Here is a 19,849-nt window from a genome sequence, read left to right on the forward strand (position 1 = left end):
ACAACAAAAAATCATTGCAAGAGACTAATAGAGTCAACAAGTCTGTTTTGACTGAAAATACCTTGTTTATTCATGCTGATGTAGTGTTCTTTATGAAGAAGTTAGGCTGTTAGCCCTTAGTCTCTGTCTGTCTGTTGCTGGGGTTTATGAGTGGGAATCTCAGTTATTGTGTTTTTCACATTGAAGTACTTTCTCCATTTTCAAAATAATGGTGCTGATCAAGCTGTGAGGTTAATTGATGAAAGCAAACTGTGTTGCAATCTCTTTGAAATATTCTTTTTATGATTAGAGAAAAGCTTGGATGGCTTCATGGATGTTCATGGATGACTTCATGAATGGAGTGTGCCAATGGCAGTGCTCATTCAAGCAGGTGCACTCAGACTGGAATATTTTCTGTAAAATGTTGTGAAATGCCACATCAGGTTCCTTACCACCACGACAAATGCTACTTAAAAGTCTGAAAGAAGTGTGTCTTTGCCTACCCTTTAGAATGTGTGTATTACTTCTACATTTTCATCCTCCATGCACATTTGACATGTGCAGCTGGTGGTGTTTTACTCTCTTCTCCTATAAATTAAATAATCACTGGCAATTAGTGATCTTGGTCTTTCTCTTTCTCCCTTTCAGCATATGTTACTGACAAAACTATAGGACTCAACTTTATTAATTTTTGTATCTCTTTAAAAAAAGCGCATTATTTTCAGTGCAATACAGAAGTAATACTAATGCCAGTTTTGAATTATGTGTAATTTTCATTTGTAGCTGCCAGGCATTCCACCTGAATTTTCTTTTGGTTTTAAAGCACTTCAAGTGATTTTTATTTCTCTTTTTTGCAGAAGGTTTTTTGAACTCTAAATAATCAACCAAAAAAAAAATCTAAGCAATGCTTTAGGTTGACAGAGTGCTTTAAGTTAATTTAGTAAATCACAATTGCTCTATTTCATGGTAGGACGTAAGCTTAATACAGATGAGAATATAATCACAGTGCATTTCCACTGCTTTTTACTTATGAAACTGTTGATTACATACTTAAAGATCAGTTAGCAATTTCCAATGTTTCTTGGTAGCAAAGGCAGATTTGATTTGTGCTTTTTTTTTTAACTAAAAAAAAAAAAAAAATCCAAAACCCAGGACCCTATCCAGCCACAACAGTTTTTATAATATTAGCTTATGTTTTGTAAAGCTAAGACTTCTTTTGTGCTTTTCTTTAGACTATTGCAGTAATTGATGAAGATTTTTGACAGAACTCTGAAAAATTGTTTCATTAATGCAGATAAACTTAATAGGGTTTTTTTCACTTTATCATATCTGTGCTGTGGTGGGTGTTGCTCTGTTGGCTGGTTCCTTTGTCAGCTCAAGTGCCACACAAAGTGAGAAGAGGTAGACTTGGAAGGGGTTTAGTGGCACATCCCCACGTGCGCTGTCCTTGCAGCACAAGGAGAGGCTGCGCCTGCCATGGGAAGGACAGGAGTGCTGCTTCAGACATCCCCCTGCCCCTGCTTTCTGCTCCCACTGCATCTTGGCAGCTCTAATGCTTGCTGACTGAAGGAGAAAGGGATCAGACATCTGAAGGAAATCGGGGCATTAATTTGTTAGATTGAGCTTTGATAGCATTGCAGGGGGCAATCCCAGTGACAGCAGTGAACTTGCTAGAAAATAAAAAAATCACTATACTGAAACCCTACTGTCAAGGGTGTTCTCTGTGGTTGGTCTTCAGCCCCTACTTGTCATTCAGGTTTCCCTGAGCTTTCCTTGAATGCATAAAATAGATGGCATTGTAGAAGGAGAAAACAGGTGGTGCTAGATAAGTGTCTCCACCATCTTTTGCAGAGATGTCTATTTTTTTCCATATGGATTATGTATTTATAAAATAGATTATGCCACCCAGAATGCTAAATACTCTGAAACAGGTAGCACATTAAGCTTTGGACTTGGTTCAATCTGGAAAATTATGTGTGTTGGCTTATGCAAGCATATTTATGCATTATCATATTATATATGTATGTACCGGTGCCATATGTATTTAAAGATATATATGTGGTTGAATACCTATGAACGTGGGTAAACTTATATTTATGAAACCTACAGACTGAATCAAGCCATCAGAATTACGTGAGAAAGAGGAGAACCATATACATACGTGTGTGGTAACATCTGCTTTTGCCACCCACTTAAGAAATTCAAATATAACAGAAGGGAAGGAACATCTGTCTGCTGGAAACCATCCACGCAAGCAGCATGTCCCTGAGAGCCCAGAGCAGAGCAGGGCACGTATGTGCAGCTGCCCAGTGGGAAATGCTGCTCAGCAAAGCAGGAATGTGCTCCTCGCAAAGGAGCCAGAGCTGTGTGAAGCTTCCTTGGTGCTGCTAACCACAGTTCATCCCTGCAACCACCAAAACGTCAGGGCCAGTTAAGGCCACTGGACTTTGCTGCTATGGGGTTGCAGCTCAGGCAATGCAAAATGAAAGAAGGAGTTGAATTCCATGGGACAGTCAGCTTGCCCTTTCAATCACTGCTGCTTTGGAGTTCATTTCATTAATAGTTACCTGCGTCTTGCCTGAACCAGTCTCTTGGGTTTGTTGTACTTTACTATTAGAAAAACCAGCACAAAGCATTTCTTTGTCGTTTTTTTGTCAAACTTCATGTAAAAATAATTTTGGACAACTTTGGTGGTTTTGAACATTTTCTTATGTCGCATGTTCATGGAAAGAGGGATAAAGAAGTAGCAGTGACCTATGCATTGTATTGTTATATTAATTGTGGGTGCACATCAGTACCCAAAGGCTCCTTCTCAAGAGAAAGCCTTTGTCAGTGAAATCTGTGCTCCTGCAGAACATGACTGATGCCTGCTGGTGTAGAGCAAGTGGTTGGGCCTATTCACAGAGGAGGAGATGGGAGAATATGAAAAATATTCTCCTGATCACCTGTGTTGACAATTCTGTGACTTACCTTTTTAGGTCAAATTCCTTCTGGTGAAAGAAATTCTTTTTTTGAAAATTTTTGTTTAGGAGATCTTCTCAGCATCTTCTACTGAACCTGGAACACAGGATAATTTGCTTGTGCTCAGTTTCAAGATAGAGATTACATAGATAGACATAGACATATATTCTGTGCTCTGCTGTAATTATAACTTCAAGTTGGGAATTGCAGTTCCGAATATTGCCTTTATATTATTTCAGGGAATAATACTTCATGGCTCTTATAAATTTGACCACATTTTTTAATAAGTGAATATGATCACAATTGTGATTTTACAGTTGACATAAAGCTGAAAATTATTTCAAAACTATTCTCTAGACCTCAGTAGCCCTTTGCATATTTCTGCTGTGCAGGATGTGAAAGGGGACTGTGGAAAACCATGTGTTTTTCAGACTCGGTGACATATGTTGCTGTTCTTGAAGCTGATGGTTAGCTTACCAGCCTGTTGTCTAAAAAATGTTCCTTGATTTGATCTCCTTGTCACTGTTCTGGAGTTCATTTTTGAAGTATCTTTAAAAATATATTTTCAGTGACAATTCTACATCCTTCTGTAGCCATTCAAAGTTAGATTTGTTCCAAGGCCCTTTTGTAGAACAGCACTGACTAAAGGCCTGTCCCAGGGTATCTACTTGGTAATAAATAAATCTGGCCACAACTCTGAGTCCAGGCACTGGAGATGTCTTCAGATCCTTGTGTTAATGTAGTATTAACATTCCTGAGAGGTCCTATAGGTCCTGGAGTCCTTTTTTTAACTGGAGTAGAATAGGCAGCTCTAATTCCCAGGCTGAGTAAGTACTTGAAGCATGTTCTGTGCCTGTGTCCTTGCTGGCACAAGAACTTTCACTTTTGGTGACTACAGCCTGTTTTCAGGACACGTGTGATGAGCAGGTACATCCATGGGACTGGCTGTGATGTTCTTAGCAAGTTTTCAGGCTTATTCTCTTCCACCTGGGAAATATTATTTGGCCACAGCATATAAAATAGAGCACTAGTGTTAGACCTCAGAGGATTTGCTTCTAATGCTTCAATCACAACAGTCCTTTCTTAATGTGCAGAAGTTTCATTCATCTAGTTCTTTAGTTTCTGTCCAAATGAATTTGTTCAAGGCCTCTAAATTTTGCAGACAATTCATTAAAGAAAGCCCTTTCCCTGGTTTTTTCCTGATTTTTTTTTTTCCCACATTAGAAGATAAACAGGTAGACTCTGCCATTTCAGATCCATTACTACATCTTGGTGGTGAAAGCTGAGGCATGATTTTTTCATGAATTTCGACAAATAGGTATTAGCAGAAGAGTGACTTGTAGATATTCTACAAAATCCAACTTTTTATAATGAGCTGTGAAGGTTGAATATTGAATTTGTAGACAGTAAGTATTTGGCCGAAAACTGCTTTTAAAAATAAACACAAAAATGGGTAAAATGTGAAAATTTCCCAGTAGTATTTATTTTTCCTTTATTTCTAGCCATTCAACTTACTCTGCAGGGTGAGTACACTGCACTTACAGTGCAACTGATGAGTTTTACTTTCTGAATGAGCTGATGTCAAGCATCTGATGGGTTAAGATTTTCTCCATAATTTTACTGTAAACTGGCCCGACATTTTGCTGAGCAGCTATATATGCAAATATAATTATATGGCAGAGTGTGGGAGGTTTATTTACTTTGAGATCTGCCATCACCAATTAAGATATCTGTTGGCCACTGATTGCTCCACTGAGTCCTTGCCATTCTTTCTTCAGCTGGCTACTTAAGCAAAGGGTTAATTCCGTTTTGGTTCCTTAGTCTGTCATTGCTGCTTCTTTCCTTTTCTCTGTGATTTAAACAGGATACTTCAGCCTCTCAGCCGTCAATCTGTCAGTTTTCATGAGTGCTAAATACACTAGGGGAAAAAAAGCAATTTATTACATTTTCTCGACTGGGGAAGAATGGTTGGCTCAGGAGATGGGTAATGAGCCTGGATGTTGAAGTTACAGATCCTGCATGGAGCTACACATGCTACTGTCAAATTCCAAGATATATCTGCAGAGACATTGCATAGATTGCACCAAAGAACCTAAAGCTGGAATGCTTTAGATAGGATGTGATTTTCTTGTACATGACTGCAGCAAATTTAAACTGAAACCCCTTGAAGTCCAAGTTTAACAAATGAAATTCTTGTTATGGGTGCCTCTCCAAGCTGTTCTTTCAGCAACCTACTGCAGATGCATCTAGTGCAGAGTCACTTTTCTCTGCTTGGCTTCAGCTTTTCTTAATTGTCAGCTCTCACACAATGTGTGATATGAAGGTGATTATTCAAGAACATTTTGGTATATTTTATGATGGCACAGTGCAAGTCCAAACTAAAGGTGTGAAACCAGACTTCCATTCATAAATAATAAAAATAATACTTTAAAAATAAACTTCTAAATTATTTTTTTCCCCTGTGGAAGGTTGAGTTTCCAATATTTCCAAGACTTTTTTGATCATATTATTAGGAAGTTTTATGCCTAAATACTGTCTAACAGGAAAAAAAATTTCGTTTAAAACCAGAGTTTGCAGGGGAAAGCTGTTCAAAAAAAACACAAACGAGGTCTCTTGCATGTGGAGAATCTTCAGCAAAGGTGTTGAATTGCACTGCTTGTTTCACTGAAATTTGATGATGTCCAGGCTAGAGTTATTTCAATCCAGTGACATGAGACTGAAGCAAATTTTGGTTTAAAGTTGGGGATGATGGGTCACTGTGAATGCAGACAATAAATCTTGTCTCTCATAAGGAGCATGCAGTATTCACTGGCCATTCTGAAGTATTTCTTTATATTTCACTGATTTAGCTATGATCTTGTGAAATTAAAAAAAGGCTTAAAATGAATAGATGTGAGGGTAGTTTTTTTTTTTAATTAGAAGTGTATAATGCTCTTCTAAGAGAAGCTTTCAAGTGTTTTAGCAACTTTTTTACTTATAACTAATTAAGCAACATGGATTTTTCCTAGATAATAGATTTGGAGTATATGAAAGCTAACTAATGCTCATATGCTTCTATTTTGTATCATCTGAAGCAGTTCTCTACCAAAAACCAAAACAGAAAGAAAACCCTCACAACCCTCTCAAATAACAAAAACAAACCAAAATAACCATTAAAAAAAATCCTCAGTGAAAAAGCAAAAAAAAAAACAAAACCCAAACTAAAACAAAAAACACACACACACACCAAAAAAACCCTTCAGCAAAACCATCTTTTGTAGGATGCATGGACATCTATTGCCTTGTGAAATATCTGATAGGACAAGATGTTCAATTTATGGCATTTAAACCTGAATCCTGATAAATAATAAATTAAGCAGCTGCTTTCAGTAGCACTGATTCCCCAGTGTAAAGCTGAATTCTGAACTAAAGCTGTCCCAGCAGTTCACTCTCATACAAGACACGTGCAGCTGTGCTTGAACAGGGTCATCTTTAATGATGTTCCTAGTTTGGTGTGGAAGTGACTCAGGAATACACTGGACCTCTAAGAAAGGTGAAATGGATTAAAGGTGTCCACTCACAGCTAATGTGAGTATTTCAGTGCCTTTTACACATCTGTCTGTTCTATGGACTTTATATGCATTTATGTTACTTCTACAAGCAAATGAAGAGTTTTTGCACTTATTAGCTATCAAGAGGAAGAGTTTATTCATAATTTTTATATGTACACAGACACAAGGACTACAAGGACTAGTACCTAGGGAGGAAAGTAATCTCTAAAAATACGTCCAGGTCAAATAATTGGTTTCAAATGCTCTTATTTGCAACTTGAGCCATCCTCTAAAAAGATTTTAAGAAAAAAACAATGAAGAACTTAGCTTTCTGAAATCTAAAATATATTGAGATTTGACACTTCCAACTTAGCCTATTGGAATCCATGGTTCACTTCTGTTCACATACACATGCAATGAAGGTGATTATTTAAAGAGATCTTAATTTATAGCTAAGTGCTCTCCTCAAATTCTTTGGCATTATTTTCTTGTTCTGTGGATACTGTTTATATCTCCATAAGTCATCCTGAACTGGTGATTAAAAACTTTCAAGAACAGCATTTGTTTTCCGCTTTTAATCAAAGTGACATTTATATTTTCAAGCCTATGCTCGGTCCCTAATTCTGAAAAGTTAATGTGAGAACACATTATTTTCTGTATTTATTTTTTTTAAGGTTGATAATAGATTCTAAAATATCAACAAAGTGACATACCAAGTGAATAGCACATCAGATTTTGGAGTTGTGTGATGATGTCTTTGCACATATATATATTTTTGAATGAGTCACTTGTTTATCTATGTTTGTTCAGCTAAGCATAGACATATATATTTGTATTTGACTATATCTAGAAACACATATGCATATACATTAAAGTGCAGATTTGTTCCTCAACATGTTGCATGTGTCACGGCTGATGATAACTTGTTTGTTATCATCAAAACCCTGGTTTTCCTCCATATAGAGCTTTTTGACAGAAAGAGACACTAAAATTTTTCAGTTTTTACAGAATTTACAGTTCTGAAGTTACCTGGTCTAAACTACATTCTAATTTAAAAAGGTAGTGCTTGTAACTGGCACAATGCTGTAGTTGTAGAAACGGGCATGAATGAATTTCAAAACTGTCACTGACTTAATGATTGCAGACTGAAGGTGCTTTTATTTCACCATCTTTGCCAGATCCACTCTTTTTATCTGAGGGTTTGCAAAGAATGATGTTGCCATAATTACAAACTACCTGACAGATGGTACAATGGCAGTGACGTATCATGTTTTACTAATGTGTTTCTTTATCAGATGTTCACACCAGAAGTATTTACCTTTATATAACACTGACATCAATTGTGCAGGCTGCAAAACAGATTTATTCCTCTGAAAAAGTGTTTCTAATAAAATGAATACAGTGACATTTGGAACTGCAACCTTGAGGCATGTATTCTGTACCAAAAACCTTAATTAATTCATAGCTCTGCTTGACTCGGTGTGATTTTTTTCAGCACAATTGCTAACAAAAATAATCAAGTATATTACCAATTGCAGTAAAATAAGTACTATTAAATTCAGCTCGTTTTTTGTCGTGGTAAAATCAAAACCTTGGCATGGCTATACTGAGAAACTTCATAGGATGGGAACTACAGAATTTCCTTTTATCGGTCCAGTAATCAATATCAGATTAATCAATCTTTGATTAGCTAAACATCAGAATAAAAATAATTCTGAACATCTTGCCTCACCTTCTGGTGAGAATAACTTTGTAGATATTCAGTGGATGAATAGATAAATTTCTTCAGAAGAATTCTTGGCTATGTGTCCTTCAGACTTGGTTCCATTTTTCTCTGTATTTGGACATTTTCTGCTTGCATCTCAGCAGGTGATTGACCTTTAAAGTGTTGTTCTATTTTGAACATCAAATTAATGTTAATTAAAAAAAAAAAACTTTTGTGGAGATAATGTTTATCACCTTCATAATTTTCTGAGTTTAGAAGAACAATATTTTGGAGGTTTCTCCCTGATTGTAAGCACTCTTCACTGGTTTTGAAAAGACACTGTGGTCACTTCATGTAATGAATTTTACTTATCATTGCATTCCTTTTATATACTCTTAGCATAGAAAAAATGCTGTTCCCACCAGACGCCCTTTGAAGTAGTGGCATGTGTTTTTTACTGTTGTCAGAAAGAAAACCTAATGCATACATCTTTATGTAAAAGCACAGAATATAGAATTGATTACAAAACTTGACTATTCCTTTCTTCTTGACCCGTGAGAGCTTTTACGTGCTAGTGAATGACTACTGTTTGTTTTGGTGTTTAATTACTATTTGCTTTGCCTTTAGGTGTTTGAGCTAAGCTGTTGTTTTACAGGGCTACATGTTCTGGAATATCCATAATTATGTTTCTGAGATATCCTCCATTATGTTACATGTTCAATATCCAATTGTAATATAACACATAGAATATGAGAAATAAATGCATCTTTTCAGATATGGCATTTTTAAAGTACACAGCTGCCTTATTAAAATCTTGACGTGTTTAGGCTTTATCTGTGTAGTTTGGGAAGATCTAAGTCATGCAACTCACTGGATGCTCAGGGATCAGAGTGTGAAAGCATTAACGGCTCAGGTTCTGTACATAGGGAAGGCAATGGTTTTCCATTACTACATTTATTTATTGAGTTTCATTTTCTTTATAGAAGTGCTAATTATGTCCCCGAGTGTTCAGACATTAGGAGTGCATTAAAAATCAATAATTAATTAAAATCTTCTTGTAAGAAAATGTTGAGCAGGTAAGAATTGTTAGATGGAGTTCCTAATGGGGCAGGTTTTATTGGATAGATGAAGAGCTGGAGCCTGAACTTTGCTTCAGTTCTGGCCCTAAGCCAAAAGGCAAGTTAATACCTCTCAGACTACTGATGTGTCTCTACTTGCAGATGCCTAATTAGCTGCAACTTTTTACATGTGAAGGATAAATAACTCATCAGCAAATGGGGACCATATCAAAAATGCTTTTTTGGCACTTGTACCAATGTGAAATGTGTATTGTAATCAAAGCAGAACATGGTGAGCATTAAAAAATTTCTCTTGTCCTCCAAAACAGTGCAAAGATGATTTCTAGCACAGCATGGGTGCTGGCTAAGACACAAGGTGACTCACAAGAGACTACTTCAAGTCCTTACATAAAAGTTGTTATTCTTAAAAATGGAACTGGGAAGAGATGCTTATCAAAACTAAAACAAACAAAAATCCACTTGTGGCTTCCATGTCTACATAACATTTCTCCCTAGGTGCCCGGTGAAATTTGGTTCTACAGATATAGTGGGATTTGTTTCCAAACATTTCATTTACCAATTAAAAATATTTTACTCCTGGCAGTCTTATTCTATTTGAATAATTTTAGCCTTTTAAACCTCAATTATAAATTTTAACAAAGTAAACCAATAGTAATTGGTAGATTATTATTTTTTATAAATTCTGTAATTATAACTCCTTGATTTAAATATAGTCACAAGGGAGGTAGAACAAGGTATTTGTTAAATAAATGTTGTGTAATTGAGGTGTTTCCCTGCAGGTTGTTCAGCTGCTACATTTGCAAAAGTCAAATATGATAGATTTGGGTTGTTTTAATTTTGTTGTTGGTATTTATATTCTTTGTAATTTAGCTTGTCATCCAGGGTAACCAGAGCATAGTTGGTTTGTCAGCTCTTTAATTTTTCTCGGAATTCTCTGTGTTTTCATTTGTTTGCATCTTTCTAATGGAACACGAGTTGCATACTTTGTATCTCTTTTACACAATGCAAGATCTAATTAGCTCGTTCTTAACAGCAAATAATTAGTGATGCTTTTAATAGATACATAAATACATGGGAGGGAAATATTACAAGAACAGGAGCTTTATATATAATGTTTTGACATGAAAGCAAACCTGATTCCTCTTAGTAATGGGAGTGTATGAGCAATTTCATAAACTCCTATAACAAAATTTAACCTGTGGTCATCTCTGTAACGGAGCTGGTTTAATTTCTTTCTTCTCAGTCTACAGAACTGTGTTTCTTTGGTTTTCCTTGTATAATGTGATAGTATAATGTGCTCTAGATAAGTGCTTCCTTGGGCTTTTAACAAAACTAAGGCTCTGCAGTGACTTGTACTTTAAAAGTAGTGTCGTAACATTTGTGCTGAACATTTGGCAGGGGGAATAAACTGTCTTTCTTTAGGAACACCACGGGTGGTGCCATGACAGGGACATTAGGAGCCCATGCTCAATTGTGGCACACAGTGTTCTTCCCCTCAGCATTATGTACAGAATTATGGTCTGGAATATCCCTTTGGTCACTTTGGGTCACCTGTCCCAGCTGTGTCTCCTCCCAGCCTCCCAAACACTCCCAACTTCCTCACCAGTGTGCCAGTGTGAAAAGCAGAAAAGGCCTTGGCTCTGTGCAAGCCCTGCTCAGCAAGAACAAAAACATTCTGTATTATCAACCCTGTGTTCAGCACAAATCTAAAATTCAGCTCCGCATCTGCCACTGCGAATTAAATTGACCCTGCCCCAGCCAAAACCAGCTCAGGGGCTTTTATATTTCAGTATGTACCATAGAGTGGATGGACCGAGGAACATTGGCTCCTGTCCCCCAGGCTTTGCACCAAAATTTTTGTCGATTAGTTTTCCTGGAGTTTGCGAGTGTGCCCTGTGAGTAAGAGGTGCCACCATCAGGACCGTTGTTTTCCTGCTGGAGCACGAGTTGCTCAAATCATGCGAAGCTGGGTCGTGGGTCCATGTCTCTGTCCAGGTGGGGACCTTGGGCTGGTGTGCCTTGGAGTGTTTATACATGCATCCACATCCACATGTACTTCTAATTGGTAGTGGGGGCCAAAGGAAGGCAGCAGATAACTCTGGGGAGGCACAGGGGGTCACCCAGGCAGTCCCAGACCTTCCCTGCCAGGTGCTGTGCTGGCTGAGGCAAGGTGACTTTCACCGTGCAGAGGGACACCTGCCATGAGCTGTATGTGACTTTTATTTCTTTCCTTTTTTTTTTCCTGAAGGATGGTCACACGTGATTATTTTTATAATTTTAATATATAGCCACAAAGTCAGACTAGCTATACAGTTACAATGGAGTATATTTCATGTGTTTTATACCAGGCAGGCAGGTGTGACAGGATACAATACAATATTGTGAGCAATTTGTCTATAACCAAATCATGTTGGAAGATTTTTCCTCTAACAAATTTAATGTTGTGATTCAGAAAACAGAATGGTATGTTTAACCATGTATTTTTTTTATTATTATTATAGCTGCCAGAATTTATCCCAACTTTCTCTTTATGACTGCATATTTGCCTTTTGAATGACTGTACATTTCCCTCATGGGGAAAGGAAATGGGGTGCTTATTTATGACAGGAATTTGTTATGGATCCTTTTGTTCTCCATGTACATTTCAGACTGAATTCTGAACTAACCTTAAAAACTAAAGAATGCAGTACTTAAGTCTTAGGTTCATATTTAGAGGTCCCATGCTGTCAGAGAATTATGTATCTTTAAATATATTTTTATTTACGTATATATTTGTATTCATTATTTTTAAATATTGTATTTTATTTTCTTATATTTATATTATTTTACCATCTTCTATTCTTTATTCTGTTCTGCGTATCAGACTAGGGTTATTTTTTTAAATGATAGGGGAAAAATAGACAATAAAACCCCTAAAATTATCTGTGAAGGTCAGATTATAAATGTTCATTAAGTCATTAATTGCATTTCTTGGTAACAAAAAGGTACAATAAATCACACTACAATGTGGAGTATAGTTCTTGCAGCATCAGCTCAGCATTCCTCAGTGAAATGTCCCATTTTCTCTCTTTCTATTGTAGCTCACCAGTGGGACTGCTAGCTTAAAATTAGTTATTATAGAGGCAGAGCTATTGGGAAATCATGGATCTGATGCAATTATAAATTTCATAATGCTGTACTGCCACATGCTGTTCTGATATGTGGAAGTGTATTGATTTAGATATGCTTTATGGCTGGTGTTATATGTCCCTAACCACCAAGAGCAATCCTATATCTTTTTAAGCATTTTATGAATTCAGATCTAACAATTTTGCCAAAGAGAAGAAAATGTGTACGTTTCATTAGAGTAGATGATGAGGTAAATGTGAGGGAGAGAGTGAAAAACATAGGCAGGGCTGGAGAAAAACTGGCAGTTGATGAAAAGGAATAGAAAAAAGAAAAGTGGAATGTAAATAAGAAAGACCAAAAATATGGGGTCAAAATTAATTTTAAAAATTTCTTTGAAATGTTGCAATCACAAGTCAGTAAATATTCCTTTCTTAGGGGAAGGATGTAGCTAAGTGACTGCCCAAGCACGTTTACAGGCCTTTCAGGTGTCTTGACATTCCATTCTATTTATCACTCAGAGAACACGGTAACGTGAAATCAAATGTTCTAATGTTGCAGTATACAACTTAATTTGCGTTCTTCAGAAGAAATATATAACAGAATTAAAGGCTTCACTGAATAAAATTGAAAAGGGAAAGGGGAGTTCTGCAAATATTAGTGTAGAATCTTGGTGCACATGTGGTCCAAGCCTGTGGAATGGAAATAGGGAAGCTCTTGGCCACTGTGCCCTGCTGGCTTCAAAATGTGTTCTCAGCATTCTGCAGTTTTGCAAATAGTTTTTCTCTTTTTGGTGTTTTTTTTTTTGTTCGTTTCTTTGTTTGCTTGTTTGTTTTTTTGTTTTTCCTCTGTTCTTTTGTGTTGGTTTGCCTGGGATTAGATTCTGTGGCATCTAGAAGTGATTTCTGCGAAATCAGAACTATATAGCATGGAATTTAGAGAAGGCACTCCCCCCACCCCAGGAAAAATGTCTTTGTCTGGGTTTTTTTGTCCATTTGAACAGTGCTTAGGACATTATGGGTAAGGTCCTGTGTAGTAGTACTGAAAAGTGATACCCCTTGAATACTGAAAGGAAGCTGGGGACTGACTGAGTGGGACAAAAGAAAGCAGATGCAATACTGGAGGCAGTGATCCTCCAAGCAGGTACTGGGGTAGCCAAAAACTGAGGGGAGCTGGGTGATTTCTTTTTAACCTGTGCCGTGGATCTTCCCTACCACTGATGCTAAAACTTTCAGTGTTATTTTCACAGCTTTGCTATAAATTGAAACTCCATCTCCTCTCTTGCTTTGACAGGAGATTACTGAGTTTTTAAACAGCAAACTTGAGGAGCACCGAGCTGTCTCTCATGGCCAGGACAAATTGTCAGGGTACACTTTCATCTGTCAGCCTGGCAACCTCACTACAGCTCTCCTTTACTCGAGTTTATTGCAGGCTTTTGAACAGAAATTTGGTCTTCGTGAAAAGTGGCTTTTAAAGTTTTTTCCATTGGCTGGAGTTTTCAGAAGTTCTGGTCTACAATTTTAATTGAACAGTTGAAAAGATGTCATGTTTTCAGGACTTTGGGGAAAGACTTTCTTCCTTCTCCCCATCTTTTGGGGGCAAGAGGAAAAAAGGCAGGTAAGGGAAGCAGAGTTAAATCATATAAATTCATAAATGATAGGATTTGTTTGACTGTTTTTTTCTGTTTTCTAATGCCTGCTTTGCATGTATTTGTGAAGATTTACCCTATGTAAAAGAGATGAGCAGGAGAAGATGTATGCATAGGGAAGGTCTGAGCATTAAGTCTGATTTCAGGGCTTAGGCAGGATATAGAAAAACATCTATGTTTTGGGCTCTGGCTTCGAGAGAAAGGTTTCATCCAACACTTAGAAGATTTTTCTTTATTTTTCCTTAATCACAATATGCCAGGACACTAAAAGAACACTCATCTCACTCTAAGTTTGCTTTTGTGTTAAACCATCTCTATACTGTTTAAAGTACATGAATTTGGAAGAGCAACAGAATCATAATTGGCCGCAATTTGTAACTTTTCCAGAATTCCAGCAGTAGGAAAAGCCACAGAGAAATCATTCTAATGTGAACGCAACTACTGTGCTGGAATTTGATGATCTGTAAGATTTTCTTCCAACTCCAGGCATTCTGTGCTTTAGATACTTCAGCATTTGATAGGATATCCACCCATTTTATTAATTTTGGCAGATACTGTGTCTATGTTGTATAACATCTTCTAGGAGCTGACAATGATTAACATTTTGTGTTGAATTCTTGAAAATAGTGTAAGATTATTCCTTTAATTCTGGTACCATGCCAGAAAAGTCTTTGTTGGCTGCTAAACTTTAAAAAAAAAAAAAGGCGTCAGTGTTGTGATCTTTCTCTCCTTGGGGAAGATGGAATTCTCTGTTCCCTTCTATTCAGAGTATTGAGGGAAGCTAGTGATTCAGCACCCTTTGATTGAAACTGAGAATAATTTCTAGCTAAAATATTTAGTTCCCCACTGCAGAGGTAACACAGAAGCCTATGAAGATTCTGAGAAATGATTTGTATTATACAAGGACCTATTTCTTTGGAGTTAGGTGAGCCACAGGTGTGTACATGTGGGGGTAGAGAAGGTGACATGCCACAGCTGTTGAGTGTCACTTGTCAAAAAGTCTTTGAAAATTCAGTCCTCAGCAAGCTTAAACATTCTCCAGGCCCGAGCAAGGTGAAACGAACTGGTAGGGTTATTTTCCTTTCTGTTTATAATCGAAAACAATGAAAATTTGGCTTCAATAGCATTTGTCTTTGCCTTATCTTTATTTCTGTTTCAAGATACTTGAGATTTTAGTTCTAGTTCCTAGATATTTAATATGGTATATAAATATCTTGCTGGAGTAACTGGAAAAGGGCACTAACGGCTCTTAGAAATAACAACAAAACCAGAAAGTCTGTATACGTATAGCCCTGGAATGAGTAGAGCTTTGAGTGCCTTTTTAATATTTAACAAGCCATTTTGGTGTATCTTATTAGGCTGTCCTAGAGCAGCCTATTCATACAGATTCAACATTAATTATTAATTCATCCTGGGAAGAAATAAAAAAATAAAACACCCAAATGCATAAAGTGTTTAGTTCTGCTGATAATCTTATAGGGCACGGTCCTACTTTTCATATGATCATTGTGCTTTCCTGACAGAAATTCCATTAACTTTAATAGATATTCTTGTGATACAAAGTCTAGGTGCTTGTAAGTAGACCTGACCTGGGTTTAAAAGTCGTTCTTATGGCTGTACCTTCATATGATGTAAGTGCCTAAGTGCCCTCTGTTTAAAATAAAGTGTGAGTATGCTCACCAAATTCATTATTTCTTATGTCTTTATTTTTCACATTGCAGAAGTTCATGAAAGTTTCATCCAAACCTGTGTGTTAGGTACAGGAAGGAAGAAGGTCCACTTAAAGGAATTTCTAATATGTAGAAAGTCAAAGAGGTAAAAAGATGCAGCAGTATAATAAATTCACTTCTTGCTGATATGCTACAGATCAGTATTAGAGCTGGAAGAGCAGCTTCATTTTTTCACTGTTCCTTTATATTAGGCTAGGCAGCATTGAGAGATATGACCTTGCTGGAAGACTTCTTTGGATCTTTTGGTTTTTTTGGTTTTTTTTCTATGTAAAAATAAGATTGCACCTAGTATTTTCTGTGATGAAAAAAAGGTAAGCAATCTTTAATCTTTCATTTATCAAAAAGCATTCAAACATCAAAAGAAGAATCACATATTAGATGAGATTTTCTTATGGCATTAGTTTTATTAACTACGTTTACATTTTATGCTTGCTCTTGCTGAGATCAGTTTCTGCTAATTTGCAGTTCTCAATTCTTCCAGCTGGTGAGAGTTACTAAAGGAGACAGAAAGCTCAACACCAGTTAACAACTACCAAAAAAAAAAAAAAGACAAAGGAAAAAAAGTACAGATGGACAAATACTAGTTATTTACCCAAGCAAGTCACAAATTGTTTCACTGAATGCATTCCTGAAATGCACTCTAAAATAGTGGAAGCATTTAGCCCTTGATGTTTGAGTTGTAAGAATGGCTAGATATTTCCTAATAAATATGAAGAGGGAAGGTTTTAATAAATATGAAGAGGGAAGGTTTTGCAGCATATCCCTGAAGACAAATACAGAGAAATCAGGACTTATATTCTGTGGGCTGTTTGCACTTCTTTGTTCTGAAATTCTTGTGTACTCATAGACTCATATTTCATGTATATTTTATAATGCATATATTTTATATATTATATAGCTGTCTGAACATCTATAGAAAGATAAATACTCAGCAAGCTTTTTTGTGTATAATCTTAACAAAACTACATCAAGCAGTGTGCTTGTACAAGAAAATGTCCAAGGGTGCTTTATTTCTTCTGTGGTTTCTGGTGATGAACATAAATTGGTCATGCTCTGTTTTGTGCATGTTTGGATGTCACTGGAAATATAATAGAGCTTAGCTACAATTTCTTTTTTCCCCTCTCAGGAATCCCTTTTCAGTAATGCCAGCATAATCTTTTTATAAGATTCTCATGTGCCCACTAAACACTACTCAGTGGTCACATATTATATATTTTCTGACTCCTTAGGTTTCTGTCATCTGACTTAAGATTGTCTTTCAGTGTTAGAGGATGTAACAAAAATTCAGAATTACTGTAAGGCATGTCTGTACTTGAGTCTAATCACTTCTGGAGTATTGTTGATCTAAGTGTTGTTTGTAACATCAGTTGTACACCTGCCAATCCTGCTGTGGAAATGAGATACTTCAACCCCACGGGTGGCCCAGGAATTATCACAGATAGTAAAAAGTAAACACACAGAAGAACTTGCAGTAGAGACTAAAACATAAGTGAGGATACATTGTCTTTGATCACTTCAGTTTACCTAGCCCTTTCAGCACATAGAGTTCCAGATCTCAGTATACTCATAGCATGAAATAATATTGTATAACTGCATAAAATCTAATCCATAAACCTAGGATGGATTAAAATCACTAAATTTTTAGAATCTGCTGAAATGTTAGAGCAGCACAATTACATTTTCCTATATCTGGAAAAGAAAATAGATATTGCATGAATGAAATACAACATCTTAAACGTAATGCTGGAGAATGGCAAGGACTTCGATCATGGTCCAGATTTATTAATTCCTTAGTCCATACTCATCATATCTACCACCATCATCTTTTTCAGGAAATGGAAATGTTTGCTTTATTTTCCATCAAAAATTAAAACTGCACTTTTTCTAGTATGAAAAGTTGCCATTCTTGGTTTCTGAAGTTACTTAGTGTTGTGCTTCTTGAATTCATCACTAAAGCCCTCTCTCAGCTTCAGTAAATAATTTTTTCTCTTTAGTGAGAGGAAGAAAAGGAGGGACCATCCCCACAAAAGCCTTCTCAGTTAGCAAATGTAACTGATTTGTTATCAGCTAGGTCTCAGCTTCCATTGTACATGTACTGGACTTTCTGAAGGCAGAGGGCTATTTTCTCTCCTACTTAGAAATGGAAACTTGAAGTGCGGGTAGAACCTAAAAAGGAAGAGCTGTGGAAGTGTAGAACTTACAACTTAGTATTTTTTATAATTCTCAGATACGTGTTCTTGGCTGCTGAACCTCATTGATCATTACTACAGTAGGTGTGGGCTGATGTGTGGGAAGGAGCTTGTTACTGCATGAGTGTCATTCAGCCAGTCTGCCCCTGTGCCTACTGCTTCTTTGGTAAGTGGGTACTCAGTGTGTATCCGGGCTGAGAAAAACTGAGAGGAAGTGAAAAGGGGAGAAGTTCTTCCATTTTTCTGTTAAGATGAGGCATCCTTAATAACAAAGACCTTTCTAACATTGATGGCTTGTACTTTCCTATATTTCTTCATGCTATCGGTCTAAATTCTTTAATTCAAGGACTATGCTCTAACCTAAGTATCAGGTTGATGGTGGTGGTGCTCAACTTGTCGTTCTTTTCCCCTTTTTCTGGACTAAGACATGTACCAGATAATCTCTGCAAGACAGCAAAATTAATCAATACACTTCTCTGTGAGAATTTCTCAGCAGGCTGGCAGCAGGGCAGATCTAATAGTTCAATAAATGCAATCCCCAAAGGACTGGGAGCATGGACAGAGTTGTTGGAGAGCTATGATTGTACAAAGATATACAAACAACATCTGAAAGATTTCTCAGCTTGCTTTTTCTTTTACTTCCCCTTCAGAAATGAATATTTTGCAACTGAGGCTTTTATTGGCTTATGAAGTTTACCAACCAGCAGATATATCCACTGGAATAACAAATATTCTTGTCTTTGTACTTTAATTATGTTGGAGAACACAATTTAAAATGTTTTTAGACTAGGCATTTGTAGAAAAAAGACATTTCTGTACTTCTGAAGTCTGACTCACATGTGCTAAGTGACAATCACTCAGGAGTAATTACTTACTTTTAATGACTATATTTATAGATGGTTAAATGGAAATGTTACATGTCTGAAGTCCTGAAGTTGCCACATCTAGTCATTATCAGCTAATTATTTTCGGTACTTTGACAACAGGCAGAAGAGATGCATTTTTCAAAAGCTACCAAGGCACAAGTGTATATTAATGTGACAACTGGTCTTTCACATAACTTCCAGAATGTTACTTCATTGTTTTCAATGTGAATACTGTAGGAAAATTAAAATAATGCAATGATCGGAATATGCATGATTCACATTTTTAAATTTAATTTTCTTCAAAAGTTTAGCTTGTGCTTCTATATCTGGAATAGAAGAGAATTTGCATCATGTGACAATGTATTATAGAGAGCAGGGTTCATAGCTAAAGCAGAGCAGAAATACCAAGTGAAAAATTTGTTGTGTCTCAATCTGCCCAACTGGAAAGTGAAAATATTCGACTTAATAGAGTATTTTTTTAGATTCCTGCTGTGCTGCCCTTGGTGTTTTGTGGTTACATATTGATCCTTGGGCTGGTTGGACCTAAGGAAAGGTGGTATGACACATAATTGGTATGCAGAATAGTTGATATAACAAAAATCTATGTTCTGCCAAGACTTCTGTAAGTATTAGGTTCATTGTCAGAAAAGACAGTTATTTTGAAATGGCGCTATTAGCAATTTGTAAGGAAAGGCCTCCTAATGTGTGAAATCAAAGTCTCTTGAAGATTTCTGAATTTGAGAGCTTGGTCTACGGTGCAGGAAACCCCAGAGAAAGAAATATTGGTTTTGGCTCAGCTAAAGGATCTTCTGTATGTACCTGGCAGGTAAACAGAGCTGGAATGTTGATTATTCTCACAATCAACCAGCATGAGATTTTGTGACTGGTGGGCTATGAAACTGTGCAAGAAAGGAAATAGAAGTTGCATGGCAATTAAAATTTTAGGTGAGGGGGGAAAAAAAATACTTTTTTTCTGCTTTCAAATCCAGGCAGAAATGCAACTTTTGTCTCTGAATCTCGAATTATTTGTCATAGCGCACTCTATTTGTCTTGCAGT

Source organism: Cinclus cinclus, chromosome 7 (genome assembly GCF_963662255.1).
Source record: "Cinclus cinclus chromosome 7, bCinCin1.1, whole genome shotgun sequence".
Taxonomy (NCBI): Eukaryota; Metazoa; Chordata; class Aves; order Passeriformes; family Cinclidae; genus Cinclus; species Cinclus cinclus.